General features: G+C 40.7%; 1 pseudogene; it reads left to right on the top strand.

The window, feature by feature from the left end:
• Nucleotides 1–11379: 11379 nt before the first annotated feature.
• Nucleotides 11380–23668, top strand: LOC133065430 (olfactory receptor 1J4-like; annotated as a pseudogene).
• Nucleotides 23669–24606: the final 938 nt, after the last annotated feature.

Below are 24606 nucleotides of genomic sequence, written 5' to 3' on the forward strand. Positions count from 1 at the left end.
AAGAATTGTGGGAAAGAGTGTTTGCAGGAAGTGTAAACAGGGCATGAGCACATATATTTGGAAGAGCAGAAGGAAGGCAAGTGGGGCTCAAATATGGTAGGTGGAGAGGGGTAGGGGAGGCGGAGAGGGGTAGGAGAAGGGAGAGGGGTGGGAGGGGTGTATAAGGGTAGGCAGAGCACGTACACCGCGGAGTGAAGATTTCCGGTGACGCTGGAGACCTGCTGGCATGGGTGGGTCTTTAAACAGCAGACGGGATCAGTCATGGGATCTGACTGATGGTGTGGAACGATCATTCTGCTACTGTGGGGAGAAGGACTGTAGGGGCAAGAACGACTATTTAGTACAAGGAGACCAGTTAGAAAATTCAGGGACTTCCCTGGTGGTCCAGTGGTTAAGAATGCACCTTGCAATGCAGGGGACAGTGAATTAAACTGCACATGCCTCAGGACAGCTGAGCCCTACACGCTGCAATCAATGAAAGATCCTGCATGATGCAGCGAAGATCAGAAGCAGCAATCAACAGATAGGTAGATAGATAGATAGATAAATAGGTAAGTATTTTTTCAAAAGAGAAAATTCATATAGGACCCAGCCAGGTATAGAGACCGGATGAAGTAGCTGGATTTGGGTGATGATTTAGAGAGTTTAGTGACTTGCCCAAGAAACCAGAAGTGGTAGACAGAGATATGGAGTAGATTAAGGCTTTTCAGTCCTCTGGCTGCACTCTTAGAGGTACAAGTAGTAAAATTCTCTGAAGTAAACAACAAAGGATTAAGGTGATTTCTTTTTATCAGTGGAATCTGTTTAAAAATTATATAGCTTAAAATATCCAAGAAATGGTCTCTTTCTAGAATATTTCTCAAATGGCAAAAATCCCTGTAATGCCCTGGAAACATTAATGGAAATTGCTTGTTAGTTTTCTTTGCCCTTCTAGAGAAAATTATTATTGTTACAGTTTAGCCAGCAATATTTACTCTTTTACTCTGTATTTATTTAGTCTCAGCATTTTTCTTTACTGATTGTATTCTCTGAAGCTTTTTAGTTGTATTACTTCTAGTACTTTCTAGGTTTTTAAGGTGATCACTGACTTGTTTTCAAACTTTTTTTTAAATTAAATCTTTTATTTTATTTTATTTTTTTTGTAATAACTTTTAATTTTTTTATTATTATTATTTTTTTTCCAGTGGGTTTTGTCATACATTGATATGAATCAGCCATGGATTTACATGTATTCCCAATCCCGATCCCCCCTCCCACCTCCCTCTCCACCCGATTCCTCTGGGTCTTCCCAGTGCACCAGGCCGGAGCACTTGTCTCGTGCATCCCACCTGGGCTGGTGGTCTGTTTCACCATAGATAGTATACATGCTGTTCTTTTGAAATATCCCACCCTCACATTCTCCCACAAAGTTCAAAAGTCTGTTCTGTATTTCTGTGTCTCTTTTTCTGTTCTGCATATAGGGTTATCGTTATCACCTTTCTAAATTCCATATACATGTGTCAGTATGCCATATGACCCAGCAATCCCACTTCTGGGCATACACACTGAGGAAACCAGATCTGAAAGAGACACGTGCACCCCAATGTTCATCGCAGCACTGTTTATAATAGCCAGGACATGGAAGCAACCTAGATGCCCATCAGCAGATGAATGGATAAGGAAGCTGTGGTACATATACACCATGGAATATTACTCAGCCATTAAAAAGAATTCATTTGAACCAGTCCTAATGAGATGGATGAAGCTGGAGCCCCTTATACAGAGTGAAGTAAGCCAGAAAGATAAAGAACATTACAGCATACTGACACATGTAAATTAAATCTTTTAAAGTGAAAAAAAAAAGAAAAGAAAAGCAGAGTGCCAGTGATACAGATGACTCTGAATTATTCCCAGAAGAGGGAGAATTAAAAAGGCAAAGGCTTCAGGGACCATTTTCAGGACTGTGGATAGATATATAAATCATTTCTGATGTGTTTCCTATGTGACAATGACTTCTATCATTTAATCCATACAACCTTTATGCCATGCATCTTTACCCTGCATTTCCAGATCAGAAAAGCTCAGAGAGGCTAAGGGACCAGATTAAGATCACACAGCTATAAGGGAATAAGTCAGTATTCAAACTAAGATCTCTCTTCAACCAAATCTGGAAATTGGTCCATCATGCAATTCTAACTCCTAAGGCAGGCCTTTATTTTCTCATGGGTACTAGAGAGGAATGAAGTCCCTGATGCTGGTAAAGATTGAGGGCAGAAGGAGGAGAGGGCATCAGAGGATGAGATGGCTGGATGGCATCACAGATGCAATGGACATGAACTTGGGCAAATTTCAGGAGATGGTGAGGGACAGGAAGGTCTGGTGTGCTGCAGTCCATGGGGTCACAAAGAGTTTGACATGACTGGGTGACTGAACACACACTAGAGATATTTGTTAACTACTTTGTAATCATGTGAAATAAATCCAACCTTTAGAATACCTCTACATTGGGTCTGGGGAGCCATGTTTGTAATTTTTCATCTATTCAAATATTTATTGATTGCCTGCATTACACCAGGAATGCCTCTGGGCGTGAGATATTTAAAGTCATTTGAAGCAGGCACAGTCTCTGCACGTACAGTCTGATTGGAGAGACTGACAAGAAGCAAATGAACAAGAAAAAACATAGTCAAAACTCTGCTGGGTATGAAAAGGAGAGATACAGGGGTGACACTGAGAACATATAATTAGAGGACCTAATTTAGAAAGGAGTTCAGGGAAAACTTCTTTGAGAAAATCAGGAGTAGAAGAAAGAAGAGGAGGGGATGAAAACTTCCCAGCACATGTGATGGTCTGGAGGAGGGAAAGGGACTGGTCGGTAGAAGAAAAGCAGTGTGACTGGAGGGTAGTGAGCAGGCGATGAGATGCATGTAATACAACCTCTTTGGCCACAGGTGGTTGAACCATGTAATTGGATGAGTCAAACTGAGTCAGGAGAATTGTCATTTAAACTCAGAGTTAGTGATACAGAGACTTGAACCATTAGTTTTGGGCTCTGAAAATATAAGTCCCCATGTGTTCATGGGTGTGTAAGTCTCTCAGTCTTGTCTGACTTTTTTCAACTCTTTTTATGTAGCCTGCCAGGCTCCTCTGTCCATGGGATTCTCCAAACAATAATACTGGAGTGGGTTGCCATACCCTCCTCTAGGGGATCTTCCTGACCCAGGGATCAAACCCGCTTCTCCTGCGGTTCCTGCATTAGCAGGCAGATTCTTTACCACTAGTGCCACCGCAGATAGCGAATGCCCTTGTTGTTGTTGAGTTACTGGACAATGTTCTTGGCAAGCGCCAATTTGTAGTTGACATCACACAACATTGTAAAGTAATTATACTCTCAAGAAATATGTCCATCCATCTGGAATTTTCTAGGCAAGAGTACTGGAGCAGGTTGCCATTTCCTACTCCAGGGGATTTTTCCAATCCAGGGATCAAACACCTGTCTCTTTCATCTCCTGCATTGGCAGGCAGATTATTTACCATGCACCACCTGGGAAGCCCATTATATAGGATTCATCACATAGGACACTGACCAATGGATACAAGTTTGAGCAAACTCCAGGAGAGAGTGAAGGACAGGGAAGCCTGGTGTGCTGCAGTCCATGGGGTCACAAAGAGTCAGACAAGACTTAGGAACTGAGCACATCATTACATTGGAATTGTTGATTTAAATCATTGGCCACTGGCTATTCACTCAACCTCCAGCCCCTCCCCTCCATGGGAGGTCACCTGACAACCAGCACATCCTACCTTGAGTGGGGTCCAAAATTCACCTCCTTGACATGACAAAAGCACATTTTCCCAGAGCAGCTGCTTTCTGATGTTCCAGTTTATTTTCACTCTTCTGAGTCTTTCCCGCCCCACCCCAACCCTCAACAGGAGGCAGAATGACTTAGTGCTCAAGAGTGCAGTCTCTAGGGTAAAACAGACCTGGCAATCAATTTTTTCTCTCATCCGTGAGCCAGGGATAAATTACAAAATATCTCAATGATCACATTAACAGCAATAGCAAGAATAACAAGTATTGATTCATCCTGCCAGACTTTGAACTAAAAGTGCTTTACTTCTCTCACCATGGTATTTTCACTCTGATTAGATGAACTCACTATTTTTCAGATGAGGAAACTGGGATGTAAAGAGGTGAAGCAATTTGTCCCAGATGAGGTGGCAGGTGAGCAGTAAAACCCAGACTTGAACTGCAGGGTATCTGATTCAGCACTTACCTGGCTGATCTCAAGCCAACCTCAGCTGTTACTCAGCATGGGGTTCTGTACCCTAACACTTTCTCCTTGGACAGTGGCAAATTCACATCACAGCCCCATTAGGAGACTCAGCCTCTTCTCCTTGTGTAATGGAAATGAAATCCGGTGCTGTCAGCAACTATGGAGTAGATTTCTAGAGTCACAATAAATGGAACTGAGAGGGCCTGGAGGGACTCATGCTGGGAATATTTTCCAGGTTTGGAGACCCCAGTGACCTCATTAGTGGGAATAGAGACTAATTGTCTCTGGATCCCTAAAGAGAGGAGGAGCCCTGCTCTTTCCAGTTGGGATTCCTGTTCTACGTGCATGGTCTTAGAGAGTGTTCCTCTTGTCCGTCACCTGGGGAGGCAATGTTCTGGGCTTGCTCTTGTTGCCCTGTTCTCTTATATCTGTGACTCAGAGGAAGAACTTGGGTGAACTGTCTGGGCATAATCTAGTTCTTCATTTGGACTTGACATGGTCTTAGCCCAAGTATCTTGACAAACATTTCAACCCTTCTGTGTGTTATTTCCTCATCAAGTGCAACTAGGGTGTCTTTTAAGGAACAGAAATTCTTTAGTTTAATGTAGACCAATTTATCAGTTTTGTCTGATTTATTTTGTTCACCAAATTTATTTTATTTGTGAGATTCATCACTGTTTAGTGTGTATTTTATTTATTCTCATTCTGTTTAGAATTCCATTATACAAATATACTACAATTTTTATTTTATTTATTTATTTATTTTTATTAGTTGGAGGCTAATTACTTCACAACATTCCAGTGGGTTTTGTCATACATTGATATGAATCAGCCATAGATTTGCACGTATTCCCCATCCCGATCCCCCCTCCCACCTCCCTCTCCACCCGATTCCTCTGGGTCTTCCCAGTGCACCAGGCCGGAGCACTTGTCTCATGCATCCCACCTGGGCTGGTGATCTGTTTCACCATAGATAATATACATGCTGTTCTTTTGAAACATCCCACCCTCACCTTCTCCCACAGTGTTCAAAAGTCTGTTCTGTATTTCTGTGTCTCTTTTTCTGTTTTGCAGATAGGGTTATCGTTACCATCTTTCTAAATTCCATATATATATGTTAGTATGCTGTAATGTTCTTTATCTTTCTGGCTTACTTCACTCTGTATAATGGGCTCCAGTTTCATCCATCTCATTAGGACTGATTCAAATGAATTCTTTTTAATGGCTGAGTAATATTCCATGGCGTATATGTACCACAGCTTCCTTATCCATTCATCTGCTGATGGGCATCTAGGTTGCTTCCATGTCCTGGCTATTATAAACAGTGCTGCGATAAACATTGGGGTGCACGTGTCTCTTTCAGATCTGGTTTCCTCAGTGTGTATGCCCAGAAGTGGGATTGCTGGGTCATATGGCAGTTCTATTTCCTAGAGCTAATCAATGAATATAGTAAAGTTGCAGGATATAAAATTAACACACAGAAATCCTTTGCATTCCTATATACTAACAATGAAAAAACAGAAAGAGAAATTAAGGAAACAATACCATTCACCATTGCAACAAAAAGAATACAATACTTAGGAGTATATCTACCTAAAGAAACAAAAGACCTATACATAGAAAACTATAAAACACTGATGAAAGAAATCAAAGAGGACACAAACAGATGGAGAAACATACCGTGTTCATGGATTGGAAGAATCAATATTGTCAAAATGGCTATTCTACCCAAAGCAATCTATAGATTCAATGCAATCCCTATCAAGCTACCAACGATATTTTTCACAGAACTAGACCAAAGAATTTCACAATTTGTATGGAAATACAAAAAACCTTGAATAGCCAAAGTAATCTTGAGAAAGAAGAATGGAACTGGAGGAATCAACCTGCCTGACTTCAGACTCTACTACAAAGCCACAGTCATCAAGACAGTATGGTACTGGCACAAAGACAGAAATATAGATCAATGGAACAGAATAGAAAGCCCAGAGATAAATCCACGAACCTATGGACACCTTATCTTTGACAAAGGAGGCAAGGATATACAATGGAAAAAAGACAACCTCTTTAACAAGTGGTGCTGGGAAAACTGGTCAACCACTTGTAAAAGAATGAAACTAGAACACTTTCTAACACCATACACAAAAATAAACTCAGAATGGATTAAAGATCTAAATGTAAGACCAGAAACTATAAAACTCCTAGAGGAGAACATAGGCAAAACATTCTCCGACATAAATCACAGCATGATCCTCTATGACCCACCTCCCAGAATATTGGAAATAAAAGCAAAACTAAACAAATGGGACCTAATGAAACTTAAAAGCTTTTGCACTACAAAGGAAACTATAAATAAGGTGAAAAGACAGCCCTCAGATTGGGAGAAAATAATAGCAAATGAAGAAACAGACAAAGGATTAATCTCAAAAATATACAAATATACTACAATTTTTAATTCATTGTAATGTTGATGGTGGCTTCCCTGGTGCTCAGATGGAAAAGAATCTGTCTGTAATGCAAGAGACCTGGTTTTGATCCCTGGATTGGGAATAATCCCTGGAGAAGGGAATGGCTACCCACTCCAGTATTCTGGCCTGGAGAATTTCATGTACAGAAGAGCCTGGTGGGCTACAGTCCCTGGGGTCGAAAAGAGTCAGACATAACTGAGTGACTAATACACACACACACACACACACACACACACACACAATGTAGATGGGCATTTAGAATTTTTTTTTTCCAGTTTGTGACTATTATGAATAGGGCTGCTGTGACATTCTTATAACTATCTGTTGATATGCATATATATGTAATTCTTTGGGGGCACATACCTAGGTATGGAAATGCTAGGTCACAGGGAATACGTGAAAAGATACCACCCAATGGTAGTCCAGGACTTCCCTGGTGGCTCAGATGGTAAAGCGTCTGCCTACAATGCTGGAGACCCAGGTTCAACCCCTGGGTTGAGAAGATCTCCTGGAGAAGGAAATGGCAAAGAGTCCGACACGATTGAGCGACTTCACTTTCACTTTCAATGGTAGTCCAGAGGGTCCAGAGTATGTACTCCCATTTGTGGCAAAAGATGGTTTTAGTTGCTCCATAACCCCAGCAAGATTCAGATTGTTAGTCTTCTAAATTTTAGTCATGCTGATGGGTGTGTGATAGTGTCTCATGGTGGTTTTAATTTGTATTTATTTAACATTAAAAATTGAATTTGAACACCTTTTGTTATGTATGTTATTTATTTGGATATCTTCTTAAGTGAAATAGTCATTCAAATATTTTACTTATTTTTCTATTGCATTTTCTCCTCCTTTTTTTCATTGATATAAAGATTTTTTTATAGTCTGGATCTGATTTCTTTGTTGAAGATAGGTAGGTAGCCAGCTATATGGACAGGTGGATAGATAGACAGATAGAATCTTCTCCTACTCTGTGAGTTGCCTTTTAATTATCTAAATGATATATTTTGATGAACAACAGATCATAAATTTAAGGTAGTCAAGTTTGTTGATTTGTTCCTTTATGATTTGTACTTTTTGTGTTTTTAAAAATATGACCAAATATATAAAAATATCCTTGTATGTTATTTCTAAGAAGCTTTTATTTTTTACCTTCCACTTTTAGATCTATAATCTTCTGGAAGTAATTTTTGCCTATGGTATTAATTATAATTCTTTTTCTTCTCTATGGATATTCAACTACCTTAGCACCCTTTGTTGAAAATCCATCTTTTCTTCGTGGCATTTCAGGATCACCTTTCTCACATGTATTAATATATGAATATGTATATAGATGTGTGGGCTTCCCTGGTAGCTCAGCTGGTAAAGAATCTGCCTGCAATGCAGGAAACCCTGGTTCAATTCCTGGAGAAGGGATAGGCTACCCACTCCAGTATTCATGGGCTCTCCAGTGGGTTAGACAGTAAAAAAACTGCCAGCAATGCAGGAGACCTAGATTCAATCCCTGGGTTGTGACGTTCCCCTGGAGGAGTGCACGGCAACACCCTCCAATATTCTTGCCTAGAGAATCCCCATGGACAGAAGAGCCTGGTGGACTACAGTCCATGGGGCCGCAGAGAGTCAGACACAACTGCCTGACTAAGCAGAGCACAGGAGCACATAGCTGTACATTCAGATCTTTGTGTGAGAAATTTATATTTCTTTTGCATAGATCCCTAAGAGTGGAATTGCAGAGCCAAGGGTGTATTTAACTTCAGGAGAAACTGACCAACTATTTCCTAAACAGTTCTTTATTATGCAATACTGCCTGTAATGTTTGAGAGTTCTCACATCTTCACTACCACTAGGAATTGCCATTTATCTGAATTTTGGCCATTCTAATGGGTTTGTTGTGCTATATCATTGTGATTTTCATTTCCATTATTCTAATGACTAATGATGTTGAGTGTCTTTATATATGCTAATTTGCTATATATCTTCCTTTGGTGAGATATCTGTTCAAATTTTTCACATTATTAAAAAAATTATTGGGTTGCTTGTCTTTTGTATATGTTCTGGATTCAAGTCTTTATCAGAAATACATTTTGAGAATATTTTCTGAAGCCTGTCTTTCTATTTTGAGTTTCTTTTGTGTTCAGTTCAGTTCATTTCAGTCACTCAGTCATGTCCGACTCTTAGTGACCCCATGGACTGCAACATGTCAGGCTTCCCTGTCCATTACCAACTCCCACAGCTTACTCAAACTCATGTCCATTGAGTTGGTGATGCCATCCAACCATTTCATCCTCTGTCGTCCCCTTCTCCTCCCGCCTTTGATCTTTCCCAACATCAGGGTCTTTTCAAATGAGTCAGTTCTTTGCATCAGGTGGCCTAAGTATTGGAGTTTCAGCTTCAGCATCAATCCTTCCCTTCTTTTGTGCTAATATACGATGTTTGTTTTTCTCTTTCTGACTTAGTTCATTCTGTGTGAGTCTGTAGGTCCATCCATGTCTCCTCATATGGAACAGTTTTGTTCCATTTTATGGTTGTGTAATATTCCATTGTATATACGTTCCACATCTTTATCTACCCTTCTCTTGATGGACATTTACTACTATGCATAAAATAGATAACTAATGAGAACATAACTGTAGAGCACAAGGAACTCAGTTCAATTCTCTGTGGTGACCTAAATGGGAAGGAAATCCAAAGACAGAGGGGTATATGTATGCATATGGCTGATTCACTTTCCTGTATAGCAGAAAATAACACAGGGTTGTAAAGAAACTATAGTCCAATAAAATTTTTTTCAAAAGAGTTTGTTTTGAAGAACAGATACATTTTGTTATGTATTGAAATGCATAGAAGTATATATACAATTATTATAATAAATTACAATAGGAAAAGAAAACTATAAATTACCATATAAAGTAAACTTCATTAATGGAAATATGTATACCCATGGCTGATTCGTGTTGATGTAAGGCAAAAACCATCACAATATTGTAGAGTAATTATCCTCTAATTAAAATAATTTAATTAAAAAACCATCTTAGAAGGATAAATAAATAATGGATGGTGAAGTACTTTGACTTTCTCCTTTGTTTTCATGTCTATGTTATTATATTTGGATTCCCATCATAAAGCAGAATTAATTTTAAAAGCATCAAATCAAAAAGGAATTCCCACTTGGGAGAAAAAATTCCATCTGTATATCCAAGCTATGACCTAACTAGAGGAAATATTAAGCCATAGGAAAGGGGCAGTAAGGAGATCTTTCCATATCTCCTTTGGGCTCGATGTTCTTCCTCAGGACAGTATTTCCTCAGTGTCAACCCTTAGGACCATGTGCCTCAGAATTCCCTGGCCCTAGAGCTCATGAATGAGCATCACTGGAGGTGGAGCTGGGATCTGCATCTTTAACAAGCTCCCAAGGGATTCTGGGGAGTGTTGAAGTTTAGGGACCACTACCTGGGAGCATCTTTCCTGAAGGGAGTATAAAGAAAACTGAGTAATTAATAGATGTTTAATTCATGTCTCTAGCCAAGAACTTGGTGCCTGGTCCCTGGGGTCCCCTCCTTGGTGGGCAGAGCATAGTCTTCATATTTCCATTTCTGAAACTGTGAATTGAGGAGTCTGCTTATTTTGCCCTGATGCTGGTGAAAGGTTCGGGACCACAGAAGTGGTGGCTAAATCTGGTCTCGGAGTATCCTACCGAGAAGCTGAAGCCATTTTTTCTGATTCTCTGTGACCCCACTGGCTGTAGCCGCCAGGCTTCTCTGTCCATGGAATTCTCCAGGCAAGAATACTGGAGTGGGTTGCCATTCCCTTCTCCAGGGGATCTTCCCAACCCAGGAATCAAATCCGGGTCTCCCCCTTTGCATTGCAGGCAGGTTCTTTACCATCTGAGCCACCAGGGAAGGCCCAGAGAAGCTGAGAAACCAGTCCTTATTCCCTGCAGTTAGATCACTTGAGCATAAAGTTTAGAGTAGAACTTAGTCTCTTTCAACCAAAAGCAAGTGTGTGTGTGTGCATGTATGTGTGTGTGTGTGTGTGCGTGCGCACAGGTGGTCATCACCTCTTTGTGCTCTTGGCTTATGTAATTTCTTATTATTAGTTTCTAAAGATGGTGGTGGAGGAGAAGACATGCCATGGTTTATCTCTTTGAAACCTATTTACAACAGCACTATTTACTATGGATGTTCAAGGGGTCATGGAAACATGTTGGATCAGGAGGAGACTGGAGATTGAAAAATATGAGTACTAGTAAAAAATATATAACTGCCAGTAATAAGTTTGCTTTGTAAAGCAGTGATGTTGCAATACTGAGCTCTAAGGCACTCTGAGTTCAATCAACAGATTAGCTTCTTTTTCCTTCAATCTTTATACATAATGGAAACTTTGACCATTTATTTTTGATCCACTTTCCTTTGAGAATTTGTTGTTGAAACTTCCTCACTATACTTACTAAAGGATTTTGAAGCCAGATTTCAAAAGTTCAATACGTCACAGCCTGAAGGTCACACTTTATGACTGTTTTTAAAGGTACAGAAACAAAATAGAAATGAGGTAGATTTTAACTTATCATCCCTCTACTATGCTAGGGACTCATTTCGATCTGCCTGATTGTTAGTTTCTGCTTCTTTCACTATTCTTTCATCCCCAGCACACAGGAGAGGAGCATGAGGAGGGAGAATCAGAGCAGCGTGTCCGAGTTCCTCCTCCTGGGACTCCCCATCCGGCCAAAGCAGCAGGGTGTGTTCTTCACCCTGTTCCTGGGCATGTACCTGACCACGGTGCTGGGTAACCTGCTCATCATCCTGCTCATCAGACTGGACCCTCACCTCCACACCCCCATGTACTTCTTCCTCAGCCACTTGGCCCTCACTGACGTCTCCTTTTCATCTGTCACCGTCCCTAAGATGCCGATAAACATGCACACTCAGGATCAATCCATTCCCTATGCAGGGTGTGTAACACAGATGTATTTTTTCATATTTTTTACCAATCTGGACAATTTCCTGCTCACTTCAATGGCCTATGATCAGTATGTGGCCATCTGTCACCCTCTCCACTACAGCACCATCATGGGACAGGGGCTGTGCACCTTACTAGTAACTGTGTCCTGGATTCTCTCCTGTGCCAATGCAGGTGTCACACCCTCCTCCTGACCCGGCTGTCCTTTTGTGCTGACCACAGCATCCCCCATTTCTTCTGTGACCTTGGTGCCCTGCTGAAGCTCTCCTGCTCAGACACATCCCTCAATGAGCTGGCCATTTTCACAGCAGGAGTGGCTGTCATCATCCTCCCACTAGTATGCATCCTGATCTCTTATGGACGCATCGGGGCCACCATCCTGAAGGTCCCCTCCACCAAGGGGATCTGCAAAGCATTGTCCACATGTGGCTCCCACCTCTCTGTGGTGTCTCTGTATTATGGAACAATTATTGGGCTGTATATTTTCCCCTCATCCAGCACTTCCAGGGACAAGAGCACCATTGCCTCTGTGATGTACACAGTGGTCACTCCACTGCTGAACCCCTTCATTTATAGCCTAAGGAACAGGGACATGATGGGGGCCCTGGAGAGACTCTTGCACAGGGCAAAAGTCTTGTCTCAGCGATGTTTGCTCGCCTTATAACAGACACATGTGTTAACAGAACTCCAGATCCTAGCATGGAATAAATCCTCAGTTAATATTTGATAACTTAGATTGCATCCTATGACAGTTATTGTCTATTCCCTTACAATTCATTAGCATAAATTGTTAATTTTGAGTTGATATTCTTGATTATAAATTTTGTGTATCAGAATGAGAAATTGCATAGCTGGCAGTACTTATGTCTCTCCTCTCATTGCCTGGGAATTTATTAGTCCCCTTAAAAATATTTTATTTAATTTTGTTTTTTATTTATTTTTAATTGGAAGATAATTGCTTTAGAATGTTGTGTTGGTTTCTGATGTACAGCCACACGAATCAGCTGTAAGTATACACGTATCCCCTCCCTCTTGAGTCTGCCTGCCACCACCCAGCCTTTCCACCCATCTGGGTCATCACGGAGCACTGAGCTGAGTCCCCTGTGTTATGTAGCTGCTTCCCACCACCTGTCTACATTACACGTGGTAGTGTATATGCGTCAATCCTAGTCTCCCAATTTGTGCCACCCTCTCCTTCCCTGGTGTGTCCATATGTCTGTTCTCTGCATCTGTTAGCATCTCTATTCCTGACCTAGAAATAGGTTCATCAGTACTGTTTCCAGATTCCATATATATGCATTAATATATGATTTTTTTTTTCTCTTCTGACTCACTTCGTTGTATATGACAATCTGTAGGTCAGTCTACGTCTCGGAAAATGGCACAGTTTGATCCATTTTTTGGATGTGTAATATTCCATTGTATATATGTGCCACATCTTCATACCTCTCACCTTCTCCTCCCCTCTCTGTCCATAAATCTGTTCTCTATGTCTGTTTCTCCACTGCTGCCCTGCAAATAAATTCTTCAGTACCATCTTTCTAGATTCCATATATATGCATTAGCATGTGATATTTATCTTTCTCTTTCTGACTTATTTCACTCTGTATAATAGGCTCTAGGTTCATTCACCTCATTAGAACTGACTCAAATGTGTTTCTTTTTATGACTGAGTAATATTCCATTGTGTACATGTACCACATCTTCTTTGTCCATTCATCTGTTGATGGACATCTAGGGTGCTTCTATGTTCTAGCTATTGTTAATAGTGCTGTAATGAACACTCGGGGTACACATGTCTTTTTCAACTTTGGTTTCCTCCGGGTATATGCCTAGGAGTGGGATTGCTGGGTCATGTGGTGGTTTTATTCCTAGTTTTTTAAGGATCTCCATACCGTCTTCCATAGTGGCTGTACCGATTCACATTCCCACTAACAGTTATGTGCCACATATTTATCCATTCCTCTATCATATACATTTACTGTCGTTGTCGTTCAGTGGCCCGGTCACGTCTGACTCTTTGTGACCCCATGGACTGCAGCATGTCAGGCCTCCCTGTCCTTCACCATCTCCTGGTGTTTGCCGGAGTTCACGTCCATTGCATCAGTGATGCTATTGAAACATCTTACCCCTGTCGCACTCTTCTCCTTCTGCCTTCAGTCTTTACCAGCATCAGGATCTTTTCCAGTGAGCTGGCTGTTCACATCAGGTGACCAAAGTATTGGAGCTTCAGCATCAATCCTTCTGATGAGTATTCAGGGTTGATTTCATTTAAGATTGACTGGTTTGATCTCCATGCTGTCCAAGGGACTCTCAGAAGTCTTCTCCAGCACCACAGTTGGAAAACATCAATTGGTCGGCGCTCTGTCTTCTTTACCATCCAGCTCTCACAACCGTATGTGACTACTGGAAAAACCATAGCCTTGACTATACAGACCTTTGTTGGCAAAGTGATGTCTTTGCTTTTTAACACGCTAGGTTTGTCATAGCTTTCCTGCCAAGAAGCAATCATCTAATTTCACGGCTGCAGTCACCATCAGCAGTGATTTTAGATCCCAAGAAGAGGGAAATCTGTCACTGCTTCCACATTTCCCCCTTCTATTTGCCATGAAGTGATGGGGCTGGATGTCATGATCTTAGTTTTTTTTAATATTTAGATTTCATCTGGCTTTTTCACTCTCCTCCATCACCTTCATCAAGAGGTTTTTTTTTTTCATTTTCACTTTCTGCTATTAGAGAGGTATCATCCACCTGTCTGAAACTGTTGATGTTTCTTCTGCCAATCTTGATTCTAGCATGTAACTCATCGAGCCCAGCATTTCTCATGATGTGCTCAGCCCATAAGTTAAATAAACAGGGTGACAATAAGCAACCCTGTCTTACTCCTTTCCTTTCAAACCACCAGACATTTGCTCTCATCTAGTAAGATTATTGTCAAAATCCTGCTTGCTAGGCTTCAGCATTATGTGAACCAAGAAATTCCAGATATCCAAGCTGGGTTTAGAAAAAGCAGAGGAACCAGAGATAAAAAATAAAAAAGCAACCAGACTTTTAGTACGATGTACTATAAAGATAACTAACAAGAACTTACTGTATAGCAGAGGGAACTCTTCTTACTGCTCTGTGGTGATCTAAATGGAAAGGAAACCCACCACAGAACATTGAGAAGAGTTCCCTGTGCTAACCTGTTATCTTTTAAATATAGTAGTATTATATTAAATTTTTGTATTTTAATACATAGTAGTATTGTGTTAAATACTACTGTATATTAAATAGAATAGCAAGGAGAGATAAGAAAGCCTTCCTAAGTAAACAATGCAAAGAAATAGAGGAAAACAATAGAATGGGAAAGACTAGAGGTCTCTTCAATGGAGAAATGGAGAAATACCAATGGAACATGTCATGCAAAGATGGGCAAAATAAAGGACAAAAATGGTATGGACCTAACTGAAGAAGAAGATATTAAGAAGAGATGGCAAGAATACACAGAAGAACTATACAAAAAAATCAGAATAAGCCAGATAACCACGATGGTGTGATCACTCATCTAGAGCCAGATATCTTGGAGTACAAAGTCAAGTGGGCCTTAGGAAGCATCACTACAAACAAAGCTAGTGGAGGTGATGGAATTCCAGCTGAGTTATTTCAGATCCTAAAAGATGATGCTGTTAAAGTGCTGAGCTCCACATGCCAGCAAATTTGGAAAACTCAGCAGTGGCCATAGGAATGGAAAAGATCAGTTTTCATTCCAGTTCCAAAGAAGGGCAATGTCAAAGAGTTTTCAAACAACTGCACAGTTGCACTCATTTCACATGCTAGCAAAGTAATTCTCAAAATTCTCCAAGTTAGACTGGTTCAACAGTACGTGAACCAAGAACTTTTAAATATTCAAGCTGGATTTAGAAATGGCAGAGGAACCAGAGATCACATGGCCAACATCCGTTCAATCATAGAAAAAGCAAGAGAATTCCAGAAAAATATCTACTTCTGTTTCATTCCCTGGTGGCTCAGAGAGTAAAGCATCTGCCTGCAATGTAGGAGACCCTGGCTTAATTTCTAGGTCAGGAAGATCCCCTGGAAAAGGAAATGGCAACCCACTCCAGTATTCTTTCTTGGAGAATCCCATGGATAGAGGAGCCTGGTAGGCTACAGTCCACAAGGTCGCATAGAGTCATACATGACTGAGCGACTTCACTTTCTTTCCTGCCTCATTGACTACACTAAGGCCTCTGACTGTGTGGATGGATAATTCTTCAAGAGATGGGAATACCAGACCACCTATCCTGCTCCTGAGAAACCTGAATGCAGGTCAAGAGGCAACAGTTAGAACTGGACGTAGAGCAATGGACAGGCTCCAAATTGGGAAAGGAGTATGTCAAGGTTGTTTATTGTCACCCTGCTTATTTAACTTCTATGCAGAGTGCATCATGCGAAATGCCTGGCTAGATGAAGCACAAGCTGGAATCAACATTGCCAAGAGGAAGATCAATAATATCAGATATGCAGATGACACCACCCTAATGGCAGAAAACCAAGAGGAACTAAAGAGCCTCTTGATGAAGGTGAAAAAGGAAAGTGAAAAAGCTGACTTAAAACTCAACATGCAAAAAACTAAGATCATGGCATTTGGTCCCATCACTACATGGCAAACAGATGGGGAAACAATGGAAACCATGACAGACTTTATTTTCTTGGGCTCAAAAATCACTGCAGGTGGTGATTGCAGCCATGAAATTAAAAGAACCTTACTCCTTGGAAGAAAAGCTATGATGAGCCTAGACAGCATATTAAAAAGCAGAGATGTCACTTTGCCAACAAAGGTCTGTCCAAAGCTATGGTTTTCCAGGAGTCATACATAGATGTGAGAGTTGGACCATAAAGAAGGCTGAGCACCAAAGAATTGATGCTTTTAAACTGTGGTGTTGGAGAAGACTCTTGAGAGTGCCTTGGACTGCAAGGAGATTAAACCAGTCAATCCTAAATGAAATCAATCCTGAATAATCCTTGGAAGGACTGATGCTGAAGCTGAAGCTCCAATACTTTGGCCACCTAATATGAAGAGTCGACTCATTGGAAAAGACCTTGATACTGGGAAAGATTGAAGGCAGGAGAACAGGACAACAGAGGACGAGATGGTTGGATGGCATCATCGACTCAGTGGACATGAGTTTGAGCAAGCTCTGGGAGATGGTAAGGGACAGGGAAGCCTAGCATGCTACAATCCATCGGGTGGCAAAGAGTTGGACGTGACTGAGCGACTGAACAACAAAAATGTATACATATGACTGATTCACTTTCCTCAAGAGCAGAAACTAATACAACATTGCAATTATACTCCAATAAAAATTTTTAAAGAAGAGTTTCTTTTGAAATGCAGATGCATTTTATTATTATGAAGTCAAGATTATTTTTTTTAGAGTTCATGACTTCTGTCTTATCTAAGGAAATGTTGCCTACACCATAGTTTTATACTTATAGGTTTTACACAATTGCTCTGTTTCAAGTTATGTTTTGCATGTTGTGCAGCCAAGAGTCCATGTTCACTTAAGACATATTGATACTGAATCATGCTGACATTGGTTTCTGAAACAATATTCTTGCCACACTAAATTGCCTTGGTGCATTCATAAACTATTAATTGACCTTGTGTGTATTGATTGATTTCAAAATTATTCACTGTTCTATTGATCTATATTCCTATTCTCATGCCAATATTGTTATTTTCCTTGCTATGGATTATAAAAGTTTTGAAATTAGGTAAAGTAAGTCTGGCAGTTTTTTTTCTCATTTTAAATTATTGTGGCTTCCCTTTCACTTCTGTGTAAAATTAAGAATTATCTTCAAAAAGTAGGCTGCTAATGTTTTTGGCTTTGATTGCATTGACTCTGTAGGTCAAATAGGGGAGAGAACCAGCTCTATAATAATGTTGAGTTATCCAGTCTGTGTGCAAGGTATATCTCTATTTGCATCCTCTTTATTCACCATAAATATTTTGTGGTTTCTAATGTGCTGGTATTGCAGGTATTTTGATATATTCATCCATATATATTTTTCAGTTTTTATACTGTTATAAATAGTATATTAAAAATTTTTAATTCTCAATGCTAAGATATGAAGTACCATTGATTTTTGGGTTTTGTTTATCAGCTTTGTAATCGTGCTGCCTTGCAAAATCACTTAGTGCAAACCAATTTGGAGGGAGATTCTTTTTTGTTTTCTTTTCTCTCTTTTTCTGCCTTCTTTTAGATTAGTTTATTTCCTACTTGTTCATTTTATCTGTATTGTTTTCTTATTAGATGTATGTCTTTTTTAGTATTGGTTTTTTTTTTAGCATCACACAACTTTTATTTTCACATAATCATAATTTTCCACATTTTTTTTCCTCCTCTTACTAACCCTTTGGATTACTTTCTTTTTCCATTTATTTTTATTAGTTGGAGGCTAATTACTTTACAATATTGTAGTGGTTTTTGCCATACATTGACATGAATCAGCCATGGATTTACATGTGTTCCCCATCCTGAACCCCCCTCCCACCTCCCTCTCCATCCCATCCCTCTGGGGCATCCCAGTGCACCAGGCCTGAGCACTTGTCTCATGCATCCAACCTGGACTGGCGATCTGTTTCACACTTGATAATATACATGTTTCGATGCTGTTCTCTCAGATCATCCCACCCTTGCCTTCTCCCATAGAGTCTAAAAGTCTGTTCTGTACATCTGTGTCTCTTTTTCTGTCTTGCATATAGGGTTATCATTACCATCTTTCTAAATTCCATATATATGCATTAGTTTACTGTATTGGTGTATTAATCTCAAAAATATACAAGCAACTCCTGCAGCTCAATTCCAGAAAAACAAATGACCCAATCAAAAATTGGGCCAAAGATCTAAACAGACATTTCTCCAAAGAAGACATTCAGATAGCTAACAAACAAATGAAAAGATGCTCATCAGTCATTATCAGAGAAATGCAAATCAAAACCTCAATGAGGTACCATTACACGCCAGTCAGAATGGCTGCTATCCAAAAGTCTACAAGCAATAAATGCTGGAGAGGGTGTGGAGAAAAGGGAACCCTCTTACACTGTTGGTGGGAATGTAAACTAGTACAGCCACTATGGAGAACAGTGTGGAGATTCCTTAAAAAACTGGAAATAGAACTGCCATATGACCCAGCAATCCCACTCCTGGGCATACACACCGAGGAAACCAGATCTGAAAGAGACACGTGTACCCCAATGTTCATCGCAGCACTGTTTATAATAGCCAGGACATGGAAGCAACCTAGATGCCCATCGGCAGACGAATGGATAAGGAAGCTGTGGTGCATATACACTATAGAATATTACCCAGCCATTAAAAAGAATTCATTTGAATCAGTTCTAATGAGATGGATGAAAATGGAGCCCATTATACAGAGTGAAGTAAGCCAGAAAGATAAGCATTGTTTTTTATCTCAGTCTTTTTATCGTGTCATTTTGTATGTGTGTGCTGAAAGTGAAAGTGGAGTCACTTGGTTGTGTCCAACTCTTTGCGACCCCATGGACTGTAGCCTACCAGGCTCCTCCATCCATGGGATTCTCTAGGCAAGAATACTGGAGTGGGTTGCCATTTCTTTCTCCAGTAGATCTTCCCAACCCAGGGATCGAACCCAGGTCTCCTGCACTGCAGGCAGACACTTTACCATCTGAGCCACCAGGGAAGCTCATGTGTGTGCTGGTGCTACGCAAAGTGTAATATCTTTACCAACTTTATACATAAACATAAGACTAAACAATATGTAACCAGTCTCTGGAGTGACGTTTAAGTCTGTGGAATGTCCCCAGCTCTAGTCTGTTAGGGTGTAAAGATGCAAATCAAAATATTGGAAAGAGTTTGACATTTGATACATGAATAGAATATTACAATGGCAAATTACTTTACTGTTTATTTATTTCATTTCATAAGCTCTGACTTAAGCAATCCCTTAGGTGAATGAAGACTATTTGGCTTTATTACCTCTCTTTTCACAGAATTCAATTTAACCTTCCATTCTTCAAGTTTTTTTCCTGGACATTTTCAAAGTTAGGTTCTTCTCTTTTCAAAGGAGCACAGAGTTCCTCATGGGCCCCGGGGGAACCATGATAATGGAGCCTGTAAAACTGGATGCTTTGGACATGTGAAAGTAACCTTGATCAGACAACTGACATAGAGAAGATTTCAAGGCATAGTATAATCTTTAGTAAGGTTTAACTTTATTAAAGAGCTCAAGATTTTTTCTTCATTTATTTTTATTAGTTGGAGGCTAATTACTTTACAATATTGTAGTGGTTTTTGCCATACATTGACATGAATCAGCCATGGATTTACATGTGTTCCCCATCCCAATCCCCCCTCCTGCCTCCCTTTCCTTCCCATCCCTCTGGGTCTTCCCAGTGCACCAACCCTGAGCACTTGTCTCATGCATCCAACCTGGGCTGGTGGTCTGTTTCACCCTTGATAGTATACTTGTTTCGATGCTGTTCTCTCAGAACATCCCACCCTTGCCTTCTCCCACAGAGTCCCAAAGTCTGTTCTGTACATCTGTGTCTCTTTTTCTGGTTTGCATATTGGGTGATCGTTACCATCTTTTCAAATTCCATATATATGTGTTAGTATACTGTATTGGTCTTTATCTTTCTGGCTTACTTCACTCTGTATAATGGGCTCCAGTTTCATCTTTGTGACTCCATGGACTGCAGCATGCCAGGTTTCCCTGTCCTTCACCATCTCCTACAGTTGCTCAAATTCTTCCCTGGTAGCTCAGCTGGTAAAGAATCTGCCTGCAATGCAGGAGACACCAGTTCAATTCCTAGGTCAGGGAGATCCACTGGAGAAGAGATAGGATACCCACTCCAGTATTCCTGGGCTTCCCTGATGGCTCAGATAGTAAAAAATTGTCCTGCAATGCAGGGCACTTGGGTTCAGTACCTGGGTTGGGAAGACCCCCTGGAGAAGGCAATGGCAACCCACTCCAGTGCCCTTGCCTGGAGAATTCCATGGACAGAAGAACCTGGCGGGCTATAGTCCATGGGGTCACAAAGAGTTGGACACGACTGAGCGACTTTCATTTGCTTTCACTTTTCATGTCCATTGAGTTGGTGATGCCATCTAACCATCTAATCCTCTGTCACCCCCTTCACTTTCTCCCCTCAATCTTTCCCAGCATCAGTGTCTTTTGCAATAAGTTGGTTCATCAGAACTATTTGGCAAGAGTGCAGCTAAAATTTTTAACTTTTAAGTAGATTGACATGTTGCTGTTATATGTATTCTTATATTTATATGCATAGAAGTAGATATGCAAATATTATTGCAATATATTCTTATAGGAAAAGAAAGCTATAAAATACCATATAAAATAAATCCCATTTATGTAAATATAAAATTTCTTGGATAAAATCCACTTTAGAAGGATAAATGAATAATGGAAGGGTGAAGTTCTCTGATGTACTTCTTTCAATTCTTATCTATGTTATTGTATTTGGGTTTCCATCATGAAGAAGAATTAATTTTAAAAGCAGAAAATCAAAAGGGAATTTCCACTTGGAAAATAAATCCCTGCTCACATACTAGGTTATGACTTAACTAGGGGAAACATTAAGTTAGTAGAGAAGGGTAAAGAGGTCTTTTACATCTTTTGGGGGGGTCATACCCACAGGGCATCACCATGATGTTCTTCCTAAGGACAATATTTCCTCAAAATCTGCCCTTAGGACCATGTGCGTCAGAATTCCCTGGCTGCAGAGTTCAAGAATGAGCATCATTGGAGGTGGAGCTGGGATCTGCAACTTTAACAAGCTTCCCAGGGGATTCTACGTGCACATCAAAGTTTAGGAACGAGTGCCTGAGGGCATCTGTCTTGGAGAGAATAAGAAGAAAACTGAGCAATTAATCTATGTTTAATGCATGTCTCTAACCAGGACTTGGGGGTCTGGTCCCTTGGGTCCTCTCCCTGTTGGGCAGACGATAGTGTTCACACTCTATTTCTGAAGCTGTGAATTGAGACAGACTTCATGGCTCATGTATTTTTTCTCTCTGATGCTGGTAAGAGGTTCAGGACCGCAGAAGTGGCTACATCTGGTCTTCAGGTGTCCTACAGAGAAACTGAGAAACCAGTCCTTAGTCTCAGCAGCCACATCACGTTAGCATAAAGTTCAGAGCAGAACTGGTTTCCTTTGCCTAGAGCAGGTGTGTTTTTGTGTGTGTGTGTGTGTGTGTGTGTACACAGGTGGTCAGCTCTTATGCTCGTACCTAAAGACAAGGGGAGAAGATATATCATGGCTTATCTCTTTGACACCTCTCTTTTTATTATGGGTGTGCCTATTTATGTGGTCAGGAGAGTTTGTTGGATCAAGAGAAGATTAGATAATGATAAATAGGAGTACTAGTAAAAAAAATATATGTGACTGACAGTAATATTTTTACTTTGTAAAGCAGTGATATTGCAAGACTGAGATCTAAGAACCTCTGAGTTCAGTCAAGAGAGATGATTCTTTTCTCTTCAATCTTTATACGTAATGGAAACTTTGGCAATGTATTTTTGATCCACTTCCCTTTGAGAATTTGTTGAAAGTTCCTCCCTATGCTTTACTTAGGAAAGGATTTTGAAGTCAGATTTCAAAAAATCATTATGTCACAATCTGAAGGTCAAACCATAGGATTGTTCTTAAATGTACAGAAACAGAATAGAAATTAGGGAGATTTTAACTTACTGTCTATCCCTCTACTCAGATGCTGTGACATTTTCTCTTTGTTGAAAAGATACAGCTGCAAATTATGACTTAGATGCAGCCTCTCTCCTAGATGATGGAAAAATACCACTGAGCCAGTTTCTATTCTGTATCAAACCTCTTCTTGGTTGGTAAATTCCCTGTTTTACATGGTAATACCATTCATTTTAGGGTTTTGCAGGGACAGGGCAATGCAGGCAGACACTGACATTCACCAGCAGAAAGGACTCATTATTATCTGCCTCTGTAGTAAAAATGTGCTTCTTTAATATCCTTTCTTTCACAGCAGACAAGAGAGGAGCATGAAGAGGGAAAATCAGAGCAGCATGTCCGAGTTCCTCCTCCTGGGACTCCCCATCCGGCCAAAGCAGCAGGGCGTGTTCTTTGCCCTGTTCCTGGGGGTGTACCTGACCACGGTGCTGGGCAACCTGCTCATCATCCTGCTCATCAGGCTGGACCCTCACCTTCACACCCCCATGTACTTCTTCCTCAGCCACTTGGCCCTCACTGATGTCTCCTTTTCATCTGTCACCATCCCTAAAATGCTGATAAACATGCAGACTCAGGATCAATCGATCCCCTATGCAGGGTGCATAACACAGATGTATTTCTTCCTCTTTTTTACTGATCTGGACAACTTCCTGCTCACCTCGATGGCCTATGATTGGTACGTGGCCATCTGTCACCCTCTCCACTACACCACTATAATGGGACAGGGGCTGTGCACCTTACTAGTAACTGTATCCTGGATTCTCTCCTGTGCCAATGCCCTGTGTCACACCCTCCTCCTGACCCGGCTGTCCTTTTGTGCTGACCACAGCATCCCCCATTTCTTCTGTGACCTTGGTGCCCTGCTGAAGCTCTCCTGCTCAGACACATCCCTCAATGAGCTGGCCATTTTCACAGCAGGAGTGGCCATCATCATCCTCCCATTCATATGCATCCTGATCTCTTATGGACGCATTGGGACCACCATCCTGAAGGTCCCCTCCACCAAGGGGATCTGCAAAGCATTGTCCACATGTGGCTCCCACCTCTCTGTGGTGTCTCTGTATTATGGAACAATTATTGGGCTGTATTTTTTCCCCTCATCCAGCACCTCCAGGGACAAGAGCACCATTGCCTCTGTGATGTACACAGTGGTCACTCCACTGCTGAACCCCTTCATTTATAGCCTAAGGAACAGGGACATGATGGGGGCCCTGGAGAGACTCTTGCACAGGGCAAAAGTCTTGTCTCAGTGATGTTTGTTCGTGTTTGTAACAGCCATGTGTGTTCACAAAACCTCAGATCATATATCCCTAGATTTGAGCCCAGCATGGAATAAACACTCAGTAAATGTTTGATTGTCGAATTGCATTCCTTTACAATTATTGTCTATTTCCTAACAGTTCATTAGCATAAATTGTGAATTTTGAGTTTATGTTCTTGAGTTTTGATCTTGTCTATTAGGCTTAGAATTTGCATAACTGTTAGTACTCATGTCTCTCCTCTTATTTCCTGGGAATTTATTTCTTTTCAAAAATGTATTTAATTTTGTATTTACTTTTTATTGGAAAATAATTGCTTTACAATATTTTGTTGGTTTTTGCTATATAGCAACATGAATCAGCTGTAAGTGTACATATATTCTCTCTCTCCTGACCCTCCCTCCTACCCTCCCCATGTTTGCAGCCCTCAGGTCATCACAGATACCACACTGAGTTTCCTGTGCTATGGAGCAGTTTCTCATTAGCAATCTAATTCAAACAAGGTACTGTGTGTATGTCAATGGTACTCTCTCAGTTTGCCCCACCCTCTCCTTCTCCTGAGCAAACTCTGAGAAGGACAGGGGAGAATGGTATGCTGCCGTCCATGGGCTTGCAAAGAGTCAGACAAGACTTAATGACTGAATAGCAACAACTCCTCCTCCAACTGTGTCCAGAAATTCATTTTCTACGTCTGCCTCTCTATTCTTGCCTGTCAAGTTGGTTCATCACTAGCATTTTTCTAGATTCCATATATAGACATTAACATAAAATATTTAGTTTTTTCTTTCTGACTTTTTTCACTCTATATGTCAGACCCAGAGACTATGTAGACCCATCCATGTTCTGGCAAATGGCACAGTTTTGTTTCATTTTGTGGCTGTATAGTATTCCATTGTATATACATGCCACATCTTCTTTATCTATTCCTCTGT

This window comes from Dama dama, chromosome 11 (assembly GCF_033118175.1).
Source record: "Dama dama isolate Ldn47 chromosome 11, ASM3311817v1, whole genome shotgun sequence".
Taxonomy (NCBI): domain Eukaryota; kingdom Metazoa; phylum Chordata; class Mammalia; order Artiodactyla; family Cervidae; genus Dama; species Dama dama.